At 52.1% G+C, this 18907-nt stretch overlaps 1 non-coding gene and 1 pseudogene across 1 annotated transcript; both read left to right on the top strand.

Moving 5' to 3' along the window:
* Positions 1-3693: 3693 nt before the first annotated feature.
* Positions 3694-3817, top strand: LOC132498084 (U4 spliceosomal RNA; annotated as a pseudogene).
* A 10118-nt stretch (positions 3818-13935) lies between these two features.
* LOC132498089 (U6 spliceosomal RNA) lies at positions 13936-14042 on the top strand. The gene has a single exon (XR_009533701.1). It is a non-coding gene; the product is annotated as a U6 spliceosomal RNA (small nuclear RNA).
* The last annotated feature ends 4865 nt before the right edge of the window (positions 14043-18907 follow it).

Raw genomic sequence — 18907 nt, 5'->3', positions numbered from 1 at the left:
CCCAGCTTCTCCAGAGCAGATGAGCGTCAGCCCTCCCTGCAGGCCCCTCTGGAGGCGTAAGGCCAGGCCCTGCGGGGAGCAGGGGGCAGGCAAGGGTCCTGGAGAAGAATGATGGCCGTGGCCTGGGGAGCGAGGCCCCCAGTGGGCCCCACAGCCCCATGTTACAGGTGGGGAAACGGAAGCTACGCAGGGGCTTCACCTCTGGCTGGACTGCGTGAGCCCCAGTCATGAACTTAGGGGGACCTGGGTGCTGACTCCATTTCCCCATCTCTGCCTCTCCCCTGGCTTTATCCCTTCTGCTGTGACCAGCACTGGCCTGGCCCTGGGTGGCAGGTAGGTGGGCAGGGCTGGAGAAGCGAGAGCAGTTCAGCCCCTTCCCCAGCACTCCCCTCGGGGCCATCTAGGCTCTGCCATCTCCGTCCCTGCCCCATCTCTCCCCGTGAGTTACGTCCAGCCAGAACAGTCACACCCTCACGCGTATGAGGAGGGCTAGGTGGGCTCGAATCCCAGCTGTGTGGCTGCCAGCTCCTCAGCCCTCTCACTCAGCCTTCCCATCTCTAGAATGGGGGACACTGCAGTGCGGCCAGGGAGGGGGAGGAAGGGGGTTCTCACAGTGTCGGCAAAGGGGCGGGGGCTGCTTTGGCTCTTGGGCTCCCTCAGGGCCCTGGTCCTTCTGTGCCAGGGGCGGGCAAGGGGGTGGGGGCCTGAGCAGGCAGAGACTGGACCTTTGTTCCCTCGCTGCCCTCGGCCAGGGCTGGGGAAGCCCGCGGGTGCTGGGCGGGGGGCTGGGCCCTCGACAGGCCGAGTAAGTGCCTGGCAGTGCCACCGTGCCCAAGCACAGGCTCGGGGGTGGGAGCAGCAGTCTCCTCCTGAGCCGGCCCCTCCAACCAAGCACGGAGGGGCTTTACCTCCTATGCAACCTTAGGCCAGGTGGCCTCTGACCCTCGGTGTCCTCGTCTGTAGAAACTCCCACCTCACTACCCTGCCTGGCTGAGGTTCCCTGCAGCTTCCTTCTGGTGGGGGCAGAGGGATAGGTCATGGCTGGGTGGCTGGGGCCCTGGGTCCTTGCTCTGACCTTGGTCTAGGTCATGCTAGACTGCTGTCCCCACCCCGGGTCCCAGGTTCCTGCCTCATGGTCCCTCTCTCTGAGCTCCTGTTATTCCACCTTGTTTTGGCCGTGCTGTCCCCCCCATGGGCCCTGTCCGTCTCAGGCCATCTTTGGCTGAGGCCTTGCATGCCAGTGGAGCTCGAGGACACCTGGCTCTTGGCTGCATCTGCTTCGTCTCTGTGCCCTCAGTCCCATCTCTTTTCTCCTGACCCTCTTTTTGCCTCCCTTTGGGTCTGTCTCCATCTCAGCCCAGGCCCCCAGGACCCCCTCATCCACTTCTTAGCCACTTCTTACTTAGCATTCTCATGGGAGGAGGATCTGAGCCACTCATTCAGCCACTCACTCACTTGCACATTCATCCAGCAGCCATTTCCTGTGCCGACTGGGCTGTCCCAGGAGTGGGAACGTGCCCGAGGGAAGTTCAGTGATGTCAGACTGGGTGGCAGGATAATGGGGCCCTCAACTTGTCCTCTGATAAATGAATCAGGTGCAACAGCAAGAGTGACTAAGGCTGGACACGAGAAAGAACTTGTAGCGCTGTGGAGGAGTCACCCTGGAGGAGGTCTGACAAGGACACCACAAAAGAGATGAACATTTCCCTAGAGTGGTCCTGCTCCGAGCCTGGGGGAGGGGGGAGGCTGCCCTCAGGAGAGGGGCCACCTCCACAGAACCCCTCCCCAGAGTACAAACACAGTCATCCCTGATGAATGGGGCAGGGCGGGGGCAGGCAGCAAGCCGGTGCTGGAACCTGCTCCCACCCCTGCTGCCGCCACCACCTGGCACACGCAGGCCTGCCCCCGGATAGTATGTGTGCAGTGGGCAGACCCTCTGCCTCAGCACGGATGTGGCCGGGAACACCAGCACCCACACCCAAACCCTTAACAGAAGCCAGAGACGCTGAGTAGAAGCAAGGCCTCCCCACCCTGCTGCCCTGAGACTTTTCACCCAGGTCCTGCCTCCCCCATCAGGCTGGGAGCCTTCTCCCTCTGGCTGCATGAAGGACCAGATACATCAGCGCACACACACTGCCCCCTCATTCCTCAGACAAGACAAGCCCAAGCAGGTCTCACGGCAATGGAGGAGCCGCCCGCCTCTGACTCCAGCCTCCTCTCATCAGGGTGTGGCCCGGTGAGGTCATCCCTTCCCAGGCAAGGCCATTAAAGACCATCATTAGCAACTCCCCAGAGGTAAGATGAGGCCTCAGCCCCATTGTCTCTGGCTGGGCCAGATGAGACCTGACAGGCAACAGGGGACTCCAGCCCCTGCCAAACCCCCTTTGCTCAGGAAGGCAGCCCCCTTCCCAGGTCTGCTTCGTCGCATACCTCCAGGGGGCATCATCTACCCTGTGGCTTCTGTGCATCTGTAGGATCTCCATCCGCCCCTCTACATCCACACCTCCTCCTCCAGTCCCAGGGCCCTTCCATCCCTGCTGCAAGCAAAGAGGGGCCGCAGCCCCTTCTCCAGGGCTGGATGGGCCAGGAGGGGGTGGAAGGGGGTGGTCCAGAGGACAGGGGAGCCCCTAAAGAGCTTTAAGCCCATGGCTGGCAAGGTATAGTTGTCACTAGAAAGATCCCCCAGAACGTAAGTTGGTGCAGCCACTGTGGAAAACAGCATGGAGGTTCCTCAGAAAACTAAAAATAGAACTACCATATGATCCAGCATTCCCACTCCTGGGCATATATCCAGACAAAACTAGAATTCAAAAAGATACATGCAACCCCATGTTCATAGCAGCACTATTCACAACAGCCAAGACAGAGAAACAACCTAAATGTCCAACAACAGATGAATGGATAAAGCAGATGTGGTACATATACACAATGGAATACTACTCAGTCATAAAAAAGAATGAAATAATGTCATTTGCAGCGACATGGACACAACTAGAGATTATCACACTAAACGAAGTAATTCAGACAAAGGAAGACCAATACCATATGGTATCACTTATATGTGGAATCTAAGATATGACACAAATGAACCTACCTATGAAACAGAATCACGGACACAGAGAACAGACTGGTGGTTGCCAAGGGGGAGGGGGTTGGAGGAAGGATGGAGTGGGAGTTTGGGGTTAGCAGATGTAAGCTTTTATACAGAGAGTGGATAAACAACAGGTCCTACTGTATAGCACAAAGAACTATATTCAATATCCTATGATAAACCATAATAGAAAAGAATATTAAAAAAAAGAATGTATATATAACTGAATCACTTTGCTGTACAGCAGAAATTAACATAGTGTAAATCAACAATACTTCAATTTTAAAACTATTGATTAAAATATTAAAAAACACTAGTTTCTGAGTGGAGAATAGGCTGAGGGTCAAGTGTTCAGGACAGGGGACATTGAGGAAGCTAGCATGGTCACAGTGGGTGGTGGGGACTGGACCATTGTAGCATGGGAGGAGAGGCAGAGAGAAGGGCATAACCGCAGGACCAGCAGCACTTGAGCCTCATGGGAGGCAGGACCCATGGTGCGAACACAGGGTCCCAGTGTAACTTAGCAGGACCCTATGGGGCCTTCCTGGGACAGACTCCTCCTCCATATCCTCTGCTGTAGCCCCTCTCTGAAGTACCCAGATAGCTTTGCACAGTGGCAGTATCGTAGCCAATGAGGTTTATCCGAGGTGCAATTATCGCTAATTGAAGTACCCAGATAATGGTATCCGATGCGCATTTCTTGAGTTGTTTTACAGATATGAAAACCATGACCTGGCTATTGTAAACAGAGCTGCAGTGAACACTGTGGTACATGATTCTTTTTGAACTTTGGTTTTCTCAGGGTATATGCCCAGGAGTGGGATTGCTGGGTCCTTTGGTAGTTCTATTTTTAGTTTTTTAAGGAACCTCCATACTGTTCTCCCTAGTGGCTGTATCAATTTACATTCCCACCAACAGTGCGAGTCCCTCTGGCTTTACATGATGAACTCATTTAATCCTCCCTGCAGCCCTAGGAGGGGGGTGCTGATTGTCCCCAGTGGGCAGACGAGGAAAGCAAGTTGAGAAGGGTCTGCACTGGGGTCTGGGTGCACACCTGGCTGACTCTGGAATCCTTGCTCTTGTCATAGTGAAGAACAAATATGCCTCCATATTGGACCTGTTTCTTTTACTCTAACCTTTGTCTTCTATTACTTTTGCTATAAGTTAAGAATGTTGCCTGTAGCCTGAAATATACAGGACGGCCCATTCTCAAGGCTCTGACTTTCAAAGGTGTAACACTTTTCCATTCATGTAGAGATAAAAGGTTGCAAAACAGGGAATAACATTTGTCTTGTTGGAGGTTTACAGGAACATCATGACCCGGGCTAAGTGGACAGACGCAAGAAGGAAGGATTCTGACACCAAGAAGTTTGCACCAACCAACCACACCCTCTCCCCCTTTTAACATGAAAGAAGCCTGAATTCCAACTCTGGTAAGGTGGTTCTTTGGGACATTAGTCCACCATCTTTTCAGTATGCTGGCTTTCTCAATAAAGTCATTATTCCTTGCCCCAACAACTTGTCTCTCGATTTACTGGCCTGTCATGCAGTGAGCAGTACAAGCTTGGACTCAGTAACACTCTCAAATATCCCAGGCATGAGAGGTCCATGGTGGCTTTGGGGTCTTTGACCCCTCCCAATCCCAACACCACCTAGGCTCCCACCGGTGCCAACCCTAGGAGCAGCATCTTGAGGGAGGGAGCCTGTAACCCCCTTTCTGAAGGGATTACAATGCATCTGTGGGTTCCCTGGGCCAGGCTGGGCAGGGGAGGCAGAGGAGGAGAGTTGGCATCACCTCGGGAGGCTTGGGAGGGTGTGTTGAGTCCGGGCTGTCCCAGAGTGCAAAGGCTGGAGGGGCAGAGACTCAGGGACACCCAATTCTAAAAGGTAAGGTGTCAGGGAGGCTTCCCAGAGAAGGGGACATCTTGTGGTGAAGATGGAGCTTCTGCTGTTCCTGCCTCCAGGCCTTTGCCCCTGCTATTTCCTCCCCTTGAATGCTCTTCATCACCCACCGCTCCCTTCAAATGGCTACCTCTGCCTACTCTTTCCCTGAGCTTGGCTCAAATGCCTCCTCCTCCAGGAAGCCCTCCAAGCCTCTTCCCCCAGCTGAGGTTCTGGCACCTCCTCTGGCTCCCATGGCCCTCTGTGCAGCCCCATTCCCTGGAGGCTTTGCTTGTCAGGATGCTGGGTCCAGCTGGGCATCATCATCCCTCTGGCCACTGTCTGAGGTACCTCTGGGAACTTGCCCAGCTCTGGATGTCAGGCCTGCGTGACCTGTGCACACAGAGATGTTGCATGTGTCCCCAGAGTACACGTCCTCACATGTCCAGGTGTTGCTGATTCTGCACCTGCCTCTAGAGATGCTGAGGAGGTGGGACTGACAGGATCTCTGGCCCCTGCAGCCCCTGTTCTCTCTGCCTCTGTGCCCACCATGGTCGCCTGCCCTCCCCTCTAGTTCCAGCCAGAGCTCCTGTTTATAAATATCTGCCACCACGTTGGCTAAGTGGAGGGGTCTGGAGGCCACGCTAATTGATTAATTAAACCCTCTCGGTTAATTAGCTCCGTCCCTCCAGGGAAAAAAGCCTAGAGCTGGAGCCAAAGCCTCCTCTGGGCTGGGGGAGGGTTTAATTAGCCTGGGTCAGGCTGAGCCTGATGCCAGCTGCTGGGGGCAGTGGAGAGCCGGGGAGGAATTCTGGGCACTGGAGCCAGCGGGGCCACCTGGGGTGGGGATAAGGGGCCTCCAGCTTGGGCCTGAACCAGCCATTGATCACCCTGCCCAGCCTCCTGGCTCTTCACCTGAGCCCCAGAGGCCAGGGGCAGTTGGGCCCAGAGGAGGAGGGGAGAGGTGCACCGGAGGGGGCAGGACCTGTGGGAGCAAAGCAGTGGAGGCTGACCCCGGGAAGATAAAAGGGCCTTTACTTGGTTAGCATCCCCACACGGGCTGAGGGAGACTCCAGTCTCCACAAAAGGGCCTCTCACCCTTGGCTGCTATAGCATAGTGAGGGCCTTGAATGCCAGCACAAGAGCTGAAACTTTCTCTGGATGTGGGAGGACAGGCAGGTTTGAAGGCAAGGAGGGGCCTGATCAGGTTTGGGTTTTGGAAAGATCGTGGGCTGGGGTGGGGGATGGATTGCTCAGGCGAGAATGGATTAGAGGGGCAGGAAAGGGGTGGGAGCTGGCAAAGAGGGAGCTTCAGGTGTCCAGAGAGAGTGGAGGTCCATCAGGTGTAGGGTCTTGTGGGGAGGTAGGTCTAGCCTGGGTGTTAGCAGACTAGCTAATGCTGTGTGGCCTAGGGCCACCCAGTTCCCTTCTCTGGGCTTCTCTCCCCTAATCTGCAAGGTTCGGGGAGGGGTCCCCGAAGGCCAGAGCCTTGGGATGTGAAGTCAGGCATGTTTCCTCGCCCCAGGACAAAACACCTGCTTTACCCGCAAGCTCTCCTGGCACCCAGGCATCCTGCCCAGCAGGGCTCACGTGCATGAAGAGCAGAGTCCAGCCCCCAACACTGTAACATGATGGTTCCAGACCAGAGGAGAGAGGGGGAGGGAGGGGAGGGAGGGGGACACCTTTGCTGGGTACCTGTGGCTCCGGATGGCCCCAGGGAGGGAGCTGGCCATGGGTAGGAGGCCAGGAGGCCAGGAGCCCAGGACACCATGACCGCCACAGCAGCAGGCAGGGCTGCAGCCTTGGCAGGAAGCCGACCCTGGGCCGGTCCTCCAGCTCCCTGAGTGGCTGCCCAAGTGGGAACAATGACCCTTTCACGTCACGCCTCCTCCAGTCACAGAAACTTTGGCGCCGCGGGACAAAGGGGCCATTTCATCATTGTTGGGCTGCCGGCCTGAGCCCTGCTGCCCCCACCCAGCCCAGGCCCAGGCAGGGAGGCCGGCTGCCCAGCCCGGCCAGAGCCCAGCACTTTCTCCCGGTTCGGCCCAGCCACATCCATCCGGAGACCCTCCTCGCCTTCCTTACCTTTTGAGCTCAGCAAAAGCTGGGCCAGAGCCACGCTCTAAGGACCTACGAGGACAGCAGGCTCTGCCCCCGTCCTTCCCCTCCTGAGTCCTGGTCTTCCTATCTGTGGGAAGGGGGCTGGGTGAGATGATCTGCTACCCTGACCCTGAGGGGTAAAACTTTCCACTTCCGCTCCTGCCCTCAGCCAGCGCCGGCCCCTAGTGAGAGCACCAAAGTGGGGAGGAGCCCCTGGCCCATGGGGTGGGGAAAGCAGAGGAGGTCTCTTGGTCTGAGTCCTCTCCAGGCCTCTGCTTGGCCTCTGCTCGCAGTGACCTTCTGTGGTGGAAGCTAGCTGAAGGCCACTTCTGTTCATCCTTGAGCTACCTTCCCCCGGCAAGAGCACTTGGCCAAGAGGCCGGGGGGCCAGGGCTCTACCCAGGGCAGACTCTCCCCACACACAGCCCTGTCTTCTGCCTCCTCCTGTTAGGGACTGGGGAATTGGAGCCCTGAGCCGGCAGGCTTCCTCCCTTCTCCACTTGGCCAGCGTTTGCTGGGACTTCCTAAGAGGGAAGCAGTGGAGCCTTAGGGAAGAGGTCCCAGTCTGGGGATCAAGACAGAAACTGCACCTCCTACCCCCTGAGGTCAGAGCTGTCTCAGAGAGAAGCCCGAGAATCCAGACACCAGGGGCCCCAGGCACAGCCTCGGAAGCAGGGCTGTGGGACAGGGTGGTGGCCTCGTGGCGGGTGCCCACAGGCAGCCATGGTATTGGTAACTCATCCCCCAGTGGAGTGCAGTGGGGCTCCAGTTGCTGGGGGCCACCAGAGGGTGGGGGGGGGCAGGTAGCACAGCCAAGGCCAGGGGGCTTGGGGGGTCACCCCTGGGGACTTGAATAAACCATTCAAGCAGCCAGTCTGGGACTGGAATGCCCCTTCTGCTCAAGGAGGAGATAGGCTCTACCCTGGTGGGCTCCTTGCCCAGGACCCAAGAGTGGGACAAACTGGGAGGGTGGGTTCCTGATGCTGGGGCGGGAGAAAGTCAGGGGCACGTGGGTACCACAGTTTTCCCCACTCCACAGATGAGAACCCTGAGACTCAGGGTGAAGTGAACAGTCTAAGCCACACAGCAGGTGATCGGCAGAGCCTCAGCAACTGGGGAGGAGGGAGCCGGAGTCTGGGGCTGGTCACCACCGGGGTCTGGTCTCCAGGTGACCCTACTTGGATGCTGGGTAACAGGCTGGCTGTCGAGGGCAGATCCTGTGTGTATGGCTGCAGGGGACCTGCAGGGCCGGGCCTGCTCCCTGGTTTCTACAGCTGCCTGTCCGCCCAGCCCTGCCCCACCGGCCCGGCGGCCCTGCTCACACACTGCCCATGTGCCCTGCCTCACTTCCTCTGACTAAGACTAAAGAATCACCCCTTCAGAGGACTGGAGCCTGGCACCCGGCAGCAGGAAATGCCTGGCCCCGCCCTCCCCAGAGCCTGCCCGCCCTGCACACCACCCACCCCAGTCTAGACTCCCAGGAATATGTGGGGGTGGGGCCACTGCCCTGGGTAGAGGCTGCCAGGCTCAGTCTGGGAGTAGAGGTGGATGTTCTCCCTCCCAAACCTGGCCAAGGGCCCCTTCTGTCCCAGCTGCCCATCTTGTTGATCTCCAGCCTCAGAATCCCTGGTCCCCCAGCCCACTCAAGCCCAGGACCCTGGGAGGGGCTTAAGCGCTGAGCCCCTGCTATAACTCCAGACCGAGACCTGGGCTCTGATCAGTTTCAACCTCCTTCGATTCCAAGGCAGCCTCTGAACTGTGTCCCTCCAGGGAACAGAGGTTGAGGCTGCCTCTAGATGCCTGAGGACAGAAGTGGGAGCCTGGCCTGATGACACGGAGGGTTCCTAGGATCCCTAAATGATCTGCTGCAGCTGCCATCAGGGTAAGGCGGGGGTCGGGGGGATGGGGCTTCAGGCAACTTCTGGCTCTCGGTGGGGTCGCAGCTCCAACACAGCCCCCGGTCTCCAGGCTCTGCCCCAGGCTCAGGCCCCAGCAGTGGTCAGCACCTGCCCCAGCTGGGCCTGTACTAAGCTACTGAAGCTCAAGGGAGAGGCACAGCTGCCCGAGTGTTCCTCAGCAGGGCTGGGAGGCTGAGGCTCTGGATTCTGGCCCCAAAGGGCAGCGGGCCTGCAGCTAGGTTCCTGCACCCTCTGGACCCCAGTCTCCCAGCTGCTCACACTGGCTGGACTCACTGAGGGCTGCTCCCAGTTCAGACACCCCAAGTTCTTGTATAACACCTGCTAGGCCAGACATACTATGGTGTATTAGTCAATAGGCCCCCATCTGACTCAAGGGTTCTGGGAGGGGACTCCACTCTGTCCTCAGCCTCTGACCTCCCATGAAGGGTCACTCTGAGGAGGACACACAACGTTCTGATAGCACCATCCCTCGGCCCCAAGACTCCTGAGAGCCTCCATGTAGGTGTGCACCCACTGCTGCCCTGGGCTTGGTGAGTGGCTCTAAGCTGTGTGATCCAGGGCCAGCTCTGTCCTCTCTGGGCCTCAGCTGCCACCTCTACACCATGAGTCCATTCCCTCCTTGGGGGCTGTGGCCAGGATCAGAGATGTCTCATGAACCATAGCTCTGGTAACAGCTGAGCCAGGGTGGGTATCACATACAGCCACGTCCCAGTGGGGTGAGTTCTGTGGCCCAGCAGAGTCTGGCTTTGCAGACTGGTTTGCAGTCCCACCTTCAGAAGTGGGGAGTCCCACCCTCACTTCTCTGAGCCTCACTCAGTGGGGATAATAGAGATACCTGTCTCACCAGGTGTGGGAGCGACTTGTCTGAGCCACCAGGCCCCGGGGAGAACAGGAGCAGCAGCTGTTATTGTGTGTGCCCGCTGGGCAGGGCAGGGGGTGGGGGGAGCTCCCAGACACCCTCAGAGCCGCTGGTCCTGGGCTGGGAGTGGATTCCAAGGACCTCACCCCACTGGGGTAAGGCCCCCGGGATGCACTTTCAGGCGCTGCCTGCAGGGTGTGCCCCAGCCGGAGGAGGACCGAGGGGGTGGAAGTGCTGCCTCGAAGGTGGTGACCCTGCAGGTGGGTGCGAGGAGCAGGGTGCTGGGTCACTCTGCCCCGGGGCTGGGTCTCAGGGGACAGAGGGCAGACAGAGGGGAAGGGGGTGTGGGCAAGCCCTCAGGAAGGTGGTCTCAGGCCTCTCTCCTCTGACAGTACGACTCTGAATGCTGCTATCTGAGCCTGAACTCTGGGTTGGGAGGAGTCCTAGGGCCTCAGCTAGCAGCCAGTGGGCTCAGCCACGCTCCCCCGCCAAGGAGAATTCTGCCTCCTGGGTATCTGGGGCCAGTAGTGACCCCTGCTCAAAGCTGAAGACCTCACACAAGCTCTCCAAACTCCTCTACCAGGTTCCCATTTTACTGTGAGTGTGGAAACTGAGGCCCAGAGAAGTTTATAACTTGGGTGTGGGGAGGGGCCGCCCACACCCCAACCCTTGCCTGGGAAGGAATGATGGAATTGGAGTGCTTCGTTCTGGGATCAGGCTCAGCCCCAGGGAGGCTTCAGGACAAGGACTCTCCCTTCTGTCCCCAGCCAGCTGCCTCCTACCTGGCCTAGCATTGCCTCTTCTGGGAAGCCGCCCCTCCCCAGACTGACGTAAGTACCTTTGCTGGCCCACTACCCCCTAACCAGTGCTGTGAGGGTTTGTCTACCTGTTGGGGCCCCCATGAGACTACAGGAGGGCAGGGCTGGCTTGCCTACCCCTGAGTCCCCGCAGAGGGAAGGGTGAGGCTTGATGTGTGTACAGGTGAGTCCTTCTATCTCAGGGGGATTCCAGAGGGCTTTGTCCCAGGCCACAAGTATAACGGCTTCCAGAGTAGGGCTGGGTCACAAGTATAACTGCCTCACAACCCGCCAAGGACGTGGACCTGGAGATGCTTTCTGAAGGCCTTTTACCTGCTTATGTTAAAAGGCCTAAAAATATGCATAACCTTCAACCTGGCAGTCCTGTTCCTGGGAATTTGCCCTAAGGAAATCACCACTTGAAGGAAAGGAGAAGCAGTTAGTATCTAATTTGCTCTGTGGTCTTAGGAGAGTTGCTTTCTGGACCTCAGTTTCTCCGACTGTACAACGAAGGGCTGCAAACATACAGCCATCACACGTCATCTGTCCCATGTTCCACCAATGGCAGACATGGCCAGCTGATCACAGAATTCTTCAGTGGTCTAAATCCTGTGTCTTCAGGCTTCCCTGGTGGCGCAGTGGTTAAGAATCCACCTGCCAATGCAGGGGACACGGGTTCGAGCCGTGGTCCGGGAAGATCCCACATGCCGCAGAGCAACTAAGCCTGGGCACCACAACTACTGAGCCCGCGTGCCACAACTACTGAAGCCTGCACACCTAGAGCCCGTGCTCCGCAACGAGAAGCCACTGCAATGAGAAGCCCACGCACCACAATAAAGAGCAGCCCCTGCTTACCGCAACTAGAAGAAATCCCACGCACAGCAACGAAGACCCAAAGCAGCCAAAAATTAAATCAATCAATCAATCAATGAATCCTGTGTCTTCTAACGGGCTCCACATGACCCCTACCAATGGAGCAGAATCCCCCTCTTATTTACAGGATAGTCCCTCCAGTGCCCTGTAGCTGGGGTGACCTGCGAGGTCTAGAAGCATCTGGGGGACTCAGCAGACCAGGCCTTCTCTGGGGCTAGCTCTGCAAGCTATGAGAAGAAAACTGTCCTTCCGGAAGCTGCCTCTCTCATGCTCAAAACTTAATTCTGCAACACCCCCTTGAGGGGGTCTATCCACTGAAGTACCTAGCTCGTCATGACATCCTAACCAAAAATGTAGGCAACTACAAACACCCCAAAGAACTCCCCATTAGGATGCATATTAGCTAACTGGGGTGAATTTAGACAGGATGGTTTAAGAAAAAAGAAATTAATTTTCTTTTGCAATACTCCATGGCCCCAGTACAAACTGGGGGATCAAGAGATCTGGCCAGAAAATGGGTCACTGAATTACCATACCATCTTAGGACTTCCCTGGTGGTCCAGCGGGGAAGACTCCGCATTCCCAATGCAGGGGGCCCGGGTTCAATCCCTGGTCAGGGAACCAGATCCCATATGCCGCAACTAAAAGCCCACATGCCGCAACTAAAAATCCGTCATGCTGCAACTAAAGATCCTGCATGCCACAACTAAAAGATCCTGAGTGCCGCAACTAAGACCCAGCACAGCCAAATAAATAAATATTTAAAAAACAAAACAATACCATCTTGCAGCTGGATGTATTTTGTAAAAGGAATGGTAAATGGGGTGAAGTCCCACACATCCAAATGGTCACGACCCTATTCCAAGATCCAGATCTAAAAAACTCCTGCTGGGTGTGCCTGGCTCACACCCCTTCAAAGTGCTTTATTTCCCCCACAGGAGTTCGATGTTTTAAATGATTCCCTTATGAGTCTACCTCCTCGAGGTCCACAACCAGGAACTCCTACCCACCCCACCCCCCAGTTCTGAGAGGGGACATTTTCCAGACCATCTGCCCCAAGTGCCCCTCCTGGGCTGCTGGAAATCCCACCACTTTATCCCTCTAGCTTTGCCCTGTCCTCCATTACTGGAGGTGAGTCCTGCCAGTACTACATGAAGCAGGGCTACCTACCAGCCTCCAAATACCAAACTCTGTCCATTAAGCGAAGTGCCAGCTGGTGGTGGAGGAACAATCAGAGTCCACGTCCCTTTTCCTATGGCTGACCTAGCTACTTGCAAAGAGAAATTTGGACGTTTTTCCAAAGGACACCAGTTGGTTCGTAGAGGAATTCACCAAGCTGACAATGTTCTATGAACTTACCTGGGGGGACACACAGGTCCTCCTTTCTACCTGCTGCACCTTTGGAAAGCCGGATCCTTGGTGCAGCCTGGGCACATGCCAACAAACTGGCAGCCCCAAATCAAGGATATATAATCTACCTTACGGAGGGGACGCAATCCCTGACCGAGATTCCCACCGAGACTACCAACAGGGAGGTAGAGGGCTTGAACACAGGAACCACATGATAACTTGCTTCATAGAAGGGATGAAAAGGTGTGTTGTTAAGACTGAAGAACAACACAGGAAGTAACACATGGAAAAGATGAAAAACTGGCGCTCTTCCAGGGCGGTTTGGTGGAGGCCTTTAGAAAGTATACCAATATTAATCCCGACTCCCCTGAAGGGCAAGTCCTAGTAAATACCCATTTTATCACTCAATCTGCCCCAGACATTAGGAGAAAATTACAGAAGGCAGCTATGGGACCCCAAAAATTCTCAACAAAATATTAGCAAACCGAATCCAACCACACATAAAAAAGATCATACACCACGACCAAGTGGGTTCATCCCAAGTTCACAAGGATGCTTCAACATACGCAAATCAATGTAATACACCACATAAACAAAGACAAAAACCACATGATCATCTCAATAGATGCAGACAGAGCATTTGACAAAATTCAACATCAATTCATGATAAAAACTCTTACCATATTGTGTATAAAGGGAACACATCTCAATATAATAAAAGCTATTTATGACAAACCCACAGCCGATATAATACTAAATGGTGCAAAGCTGATAGCCTTCCTGCTAAAATCTGGCACAAGACACTTCTATTCAACATAGTATTGGAAGTCCTAGCCACAGCAATCAGACAAAAAAAGAAATAAATGTACCCAGTTGGGAAAGGAAGAGATAAAATTGGCATTACATGCAGATGATATGATACTATATATAGAAAACTCTAGAGACTCCACACAAAAACTACTAGAACTTATAAACGAATTCAACAAGGTAGCAGGATACAAGATTAACATTCAGAATCAGTTGCATTTCTTTACACCAACAATGAAACACTAGAAAGGGAATGTAGTGCTCGCTTCGGCAGCACATATACTAAAATCGGAACGATACAGAGAAGATTAGCATGGCCCCTGCGCAAGGCTGACATGTAAATTCGTGAAGCATTCCATATTTTTAAGAGAAATTAAGGAAACACTCCCATTTACCACTGCAACAAAAAGAATAAAATACCTAGGAATAAACCTACCTAAGGAGACAAAAGACCTGTACGCAGAAATCTATAAGACACTGATGAAAGAAATTAAAGATGATACAAACAGATGGAGATATATACCATGCTCTTGGATTGGAAGAATCAACATTGTGAAAATGACTATACTACCCAAAGCAATCTACAGATTCAATGCAATCCCTATCAAACTACCAATGGCATTTTTCACAGAACTAGAACAAAAAATTGCACACTTTGTATGGAAACACAAGAGACCCCAAACAACCAAAGCAATCTTGAGAAAGAAAAACGGAGCTGGAGGAATCAGGCTCCCAGACTTCAGACTATACTATAAAGCTACAGTAACCAAGACAGTATGGTACTGGCACAAAAACAGAAATACAGATCAATGGAACAGGATAGAAAGCCCAGAGATAAACTCATGCACATATGGTCACCTTATCTTTGATAAAGGAGGTAAGAGAGAAAAGACAGCCTCTTCAATAAGTGGTGCTGGGAAAACTGGACAGCTACATGTAAAAGAATGAAATTAGAACACTTCTTGACACCATACACAAAAATAAACTCAAAATGGATTAAAGACCTAAATGTAAGGCCAGACACTATAAAACTCTTAGAGGAAAACATAGGCAGAACACTCTATGACATAAATCACAGCACTTTTTGACCCACCTCCTAGAGAAATGGAAATAAAAACAAAAATAAACAAATGGGACCTAATTAAACTTAAAAGCTTTTGCACAGCAAAGGAAACCATAAACAAGAAGAAAACACAACCCTCAGAATGGGAGAAAATATTTGCAAACGAAGCAACTGACAAAGGATTAATCTCCAAAATATACAAGCAGCTCATGCAGTTCAATATCAAAAAAACAAACAACCGAATCCTAAAATGGGCAGAAGACCTAAATAGACATTTCTCCAAAGAAGATATACAGATTGCCAACAAACACATGAAAGGATGCTCAACATCACTAATCATTAGAGAAATGCAAATCAAAACCACAATGAGGTATCACCTCACACCGGTCAGAATGGCCATCATCAAAAAATCTAGAAATAATAAATGCTGGAGAGGGTGTGGAGAAAAGGGAACCCTCTTGCATTGTTGGTGGGGATGTGAATTGATACAGCCACTATGGAGAACAGTATGGAGGTTCCTTAAAAAACTAAAAATAGGGCTTCCCTGGTGGCGCAGTGGTTGAGAGTCCGCCTGCCGATGCAGGGGACACTGGTTCGTGCCCCGGTCCGGGAAGATCCCACATGCCACGTAGCAGCTGGGCCCGTGAGCCATGGCCGCTGAGCCTGCACATCCGGAGCCTGTGCTCCGCAATGGGAGAGGCCACAACAGTGAGAGGCCCATGTACCATGAAAAAACAAACAAACAAACAAACAAAAAACCCTAAAAATAGAATTACCATACAACCCAGCAATCCCACTACTGGGCATATACCCTGAGAAAACCATAATTCAAAAAGAGTTATGTACACAATGTTCTTTGCAGCACTATTTACAATAACCAGGACATGGAAGCAACCTAAGTGCCCATCGACAGATGAACAGTGTGGCACATATATACAATGGAATATTACTCAGTCATAAAAAGAAACGAAATTGAGTTATTTGTAGTGAGGTGGATGGACCTAGAGTCTGTCATACAGAGTGAAGGAAGTCAGAAAGAGAAAAACAAACACTGTATGCTAATACATATATATTGAATCTAAAAAAAAAAAAAAGGTTCTGAAGGACCTAGGGGCAGGACAGGAATAAAGACGCAGATGTAGAGAATGGACTTGAGGACACAGGGAGAGGGAAGGGTAAGCTGGGATGAAGTGAGAGAGTAACATTGACATATATACACTACCAAATGTAAAATAGATAGCTAGTGGGAAACAGCTGCATAGCACAGGGAGATCAGCTCAGTGCTTTGCAACCAGTTAGAGGGGTGGGATAAGGAGGGTGGGAGGGAGACGCAAAAGGGAGGGAATATGGGGATATACGTATGCATATAGCTGATTCACTTTGTTATAAAGCAGAAACTAAGTGGGGATATACGTATGCATATAGCTGATTCACTTTGTTATAAAGCAGAAACTAAGACACCATTGTAAAGCAATTATACTACAATAAAGATGTTTTTTTTTTAAAAAAAGGGGGAAATGTACAAAAACAATACCTTTTAAAATTGTGCCCCAAAAAATAAAATACCTAGGAATAAACCTGACCAAGGAAGTGAAACACTTATACACTGAGAACTATAAAACATTAATAAAGGAAATTAAAGAGGATTCAAAGAAATGGAAAGATATCCCATGCTCTTGGATTGGAAGATTTAATATTGTTAAATGGCCATACTACCCAAAGCAATCTACAGATTGAATGTGATCCCTATCAAATTACCCATGACATTTTTCACAAAACTAGAACAAATAATCCAAAAATCTATATAGAGCCATAAAAGACCCAGAATTGCCACAGCAATCATGAAGAAAAAAAAAAAAGCAGGAGGCATAACTCTCCCAGACTTCAGATAATAGTATAAAGGTACAGTAATCAAAACAATGTGGTATTGGCACAAAAAGAGACATATGGATCAATGGAACAGAACAGAGAGCCCAGAGATAAACCCATGCACCTACAGTCAATTACTCTTCAACAGAGGCAAGAATATACAATGGGAAAAAGACAGTCTCTTCAGCAAGTGGTGCTGGGAAAGTTGGACAGCTGCATGTATATCAATGAAGTTAGAACACAGCCTCATACCATACACAAAAATTAATTCAAAATGGCTTAAAGACTTAAACATAAGATATGACACCATAAAACTCCTATAAGAGAACATAGGCAAAATATTCTCTGACATAAATCATACCAATGTTTTCCTAGGTCAGTCTCCCAAGGCAATAGAAATAAAACCAAAAATAAACAAATGGGACCTAGTCAAACTTACAAGCTTTTGCACAGCGAAGGAAACCAACAAAACAAAACAAACAGCAAAAAAAAAAAAAGAAAGAAAAAGAAAAAACACCTATGGAATCGGAGAAAATATTTGCAAACAATGTGAACAACAAGGGCTTAATTTCCAAAATATATCAGCAGCTCATATAACTCAACAACAACAACAAAAACAAACAACCCAATCAAAAAATGGGCAGAAGACCTAAATAGACATTTCTCCAAAGACGAAATACAGGTGGCCAATAAGCACATGAAAAGATGCTCAACATCACTAGTTATTAGAGAAATGCAAATCAAAACTATGAGGTGCCACCTCACACCGGTCAAAATGGCAATCATTAAAAAGTCTACAGGGGGGACTTCTCTGGTGGGGCAGTGGTTAAGAATTGGCCTGCCAATGCAGGGGACACAGGTTCAAGCCCTGGTCCCGGAAGATCCCACATGCTGCGGAGCAACTAAGCCTGTGCACCACAACTACTGAGCCTGCACTCTAGAGCCCACGAGCCACTACTACTGAGCCCACGCACCATGATGACTGAGGGCCGCGCACCTGGAGCCCGTACTCCGCAACAGGAGAGGCCACCACAATGAGAAGCACGTACACCGCAATGAAGAGTAGAGAAAGCCCGTGCATAGCAATGAAGACCCAACACACCAAAAATAAATAAATAAATGATTAATTAATTAAAAAAAAAAGTCTACAGGGGACTTCCCTGATGGTCCAGCGGTTAAGAATCTGCCTTCCAGGGCTCCCCTGGTGGCACAGTGGTTGAGAGTCCGCCTGCCGATGCAGGGGACACGGGTTCATCCCCCGGTCCGGGAAGATCCCACATGCCGCGGAGTATCTGGGCCCGTGAGCCATCGCCGCTGAGCCTGCGCGTCTGGAGCCTGTGTTCCGCAACGGGAGAGGCCCCAAAGGTGAGAGGCCCGCGTACCACAAAACAAACAAACAAAAATCAAAAAAAAAGAATCTGCCTTCCAGTGCAGGGGATGCAGGTTCGATCCCTGGTCGGGGAACTAAAATCTCACATGCCACGGGGCAACTAAGCCTGCGTGCTGCAACAACTGAGCCCGCGTACCGCAACTAGAGAAGCCCATGTGCTGCAATGAAGAGCCCACACGACACAATGAAAGATCCCACATTCCACAACAAAGATCCCATGTGCTGCAGCTAAGACAACCAAAATAAATAAATTCTTTAAAAAATGGATAACACAGGTACCTCTGATTAAAAAAAGAAAAAGTTGGGCTTCCCTGGTGGCGCAGTGGTTGAGAGTCCGCCTGCTGATGCAGGGGACACGGGTTCGTGCCCCGGTCCAGGGAGATCCCACATGCCACAGAGCGGCTGGGCCCATGAGCCATGGCCACTGAGCCTGCGCGTCCGGAGCCTGTGCTCCGCAACAGGAGAGGCCACAACAGTGAGAGGCCCGCGTACTGCAAAAAAAAAAAAAAAAAAAAAAATGTCTACAAAGGGGATTTCCCTGGTGGTCCAGTGGCTAGGACTCCATGCTCCCAGTGGGGGGGGACTGGGTTCGATCCCTGGTCTGGGAACTCGATCCCACATGCCACAACTGGGAGTTTGCCTGCTGCAACAAAAAATCCTGCATGCCGCAACTGAGACCTGACGTAGCCAAATAAATAAATAAATAATTTTTAAAAGTCTACAAATAACAAATGCTGGAGAAGGTGTGGAGAAAAGGGAACACTCCTACACTGTTGTTGGGAATGTAAGTTGGTGCAGCCACTGTGGAAAACAGTAATGGAGGTTCCACAGAAAACTAAAAATAGGGATTTCCCTGGTGGTCCAGCGATTAAGACTCCCCACTTCCACTGCAGGGGGCAAAAAACCCC

Source organism: Mesoplodon densirostris, chromosome 10 (genome assembly GCF_025265405.1).
Source record: "Mesoplodon densirostris isolate mMesDen1 chromosome 10, mMesDen1 primary haplotype, whole genome shotgun sequence".
Lineage (NCBI taxonomy): Eukaryota > Metazoa > Chordata > Mammalia > Artiodactyla > Ziphiidae > Mesoplodon > Mesoplodon densirostris.
This window is presented reverse-complemented; position numbering and strand designations above follow the sequence as displayed.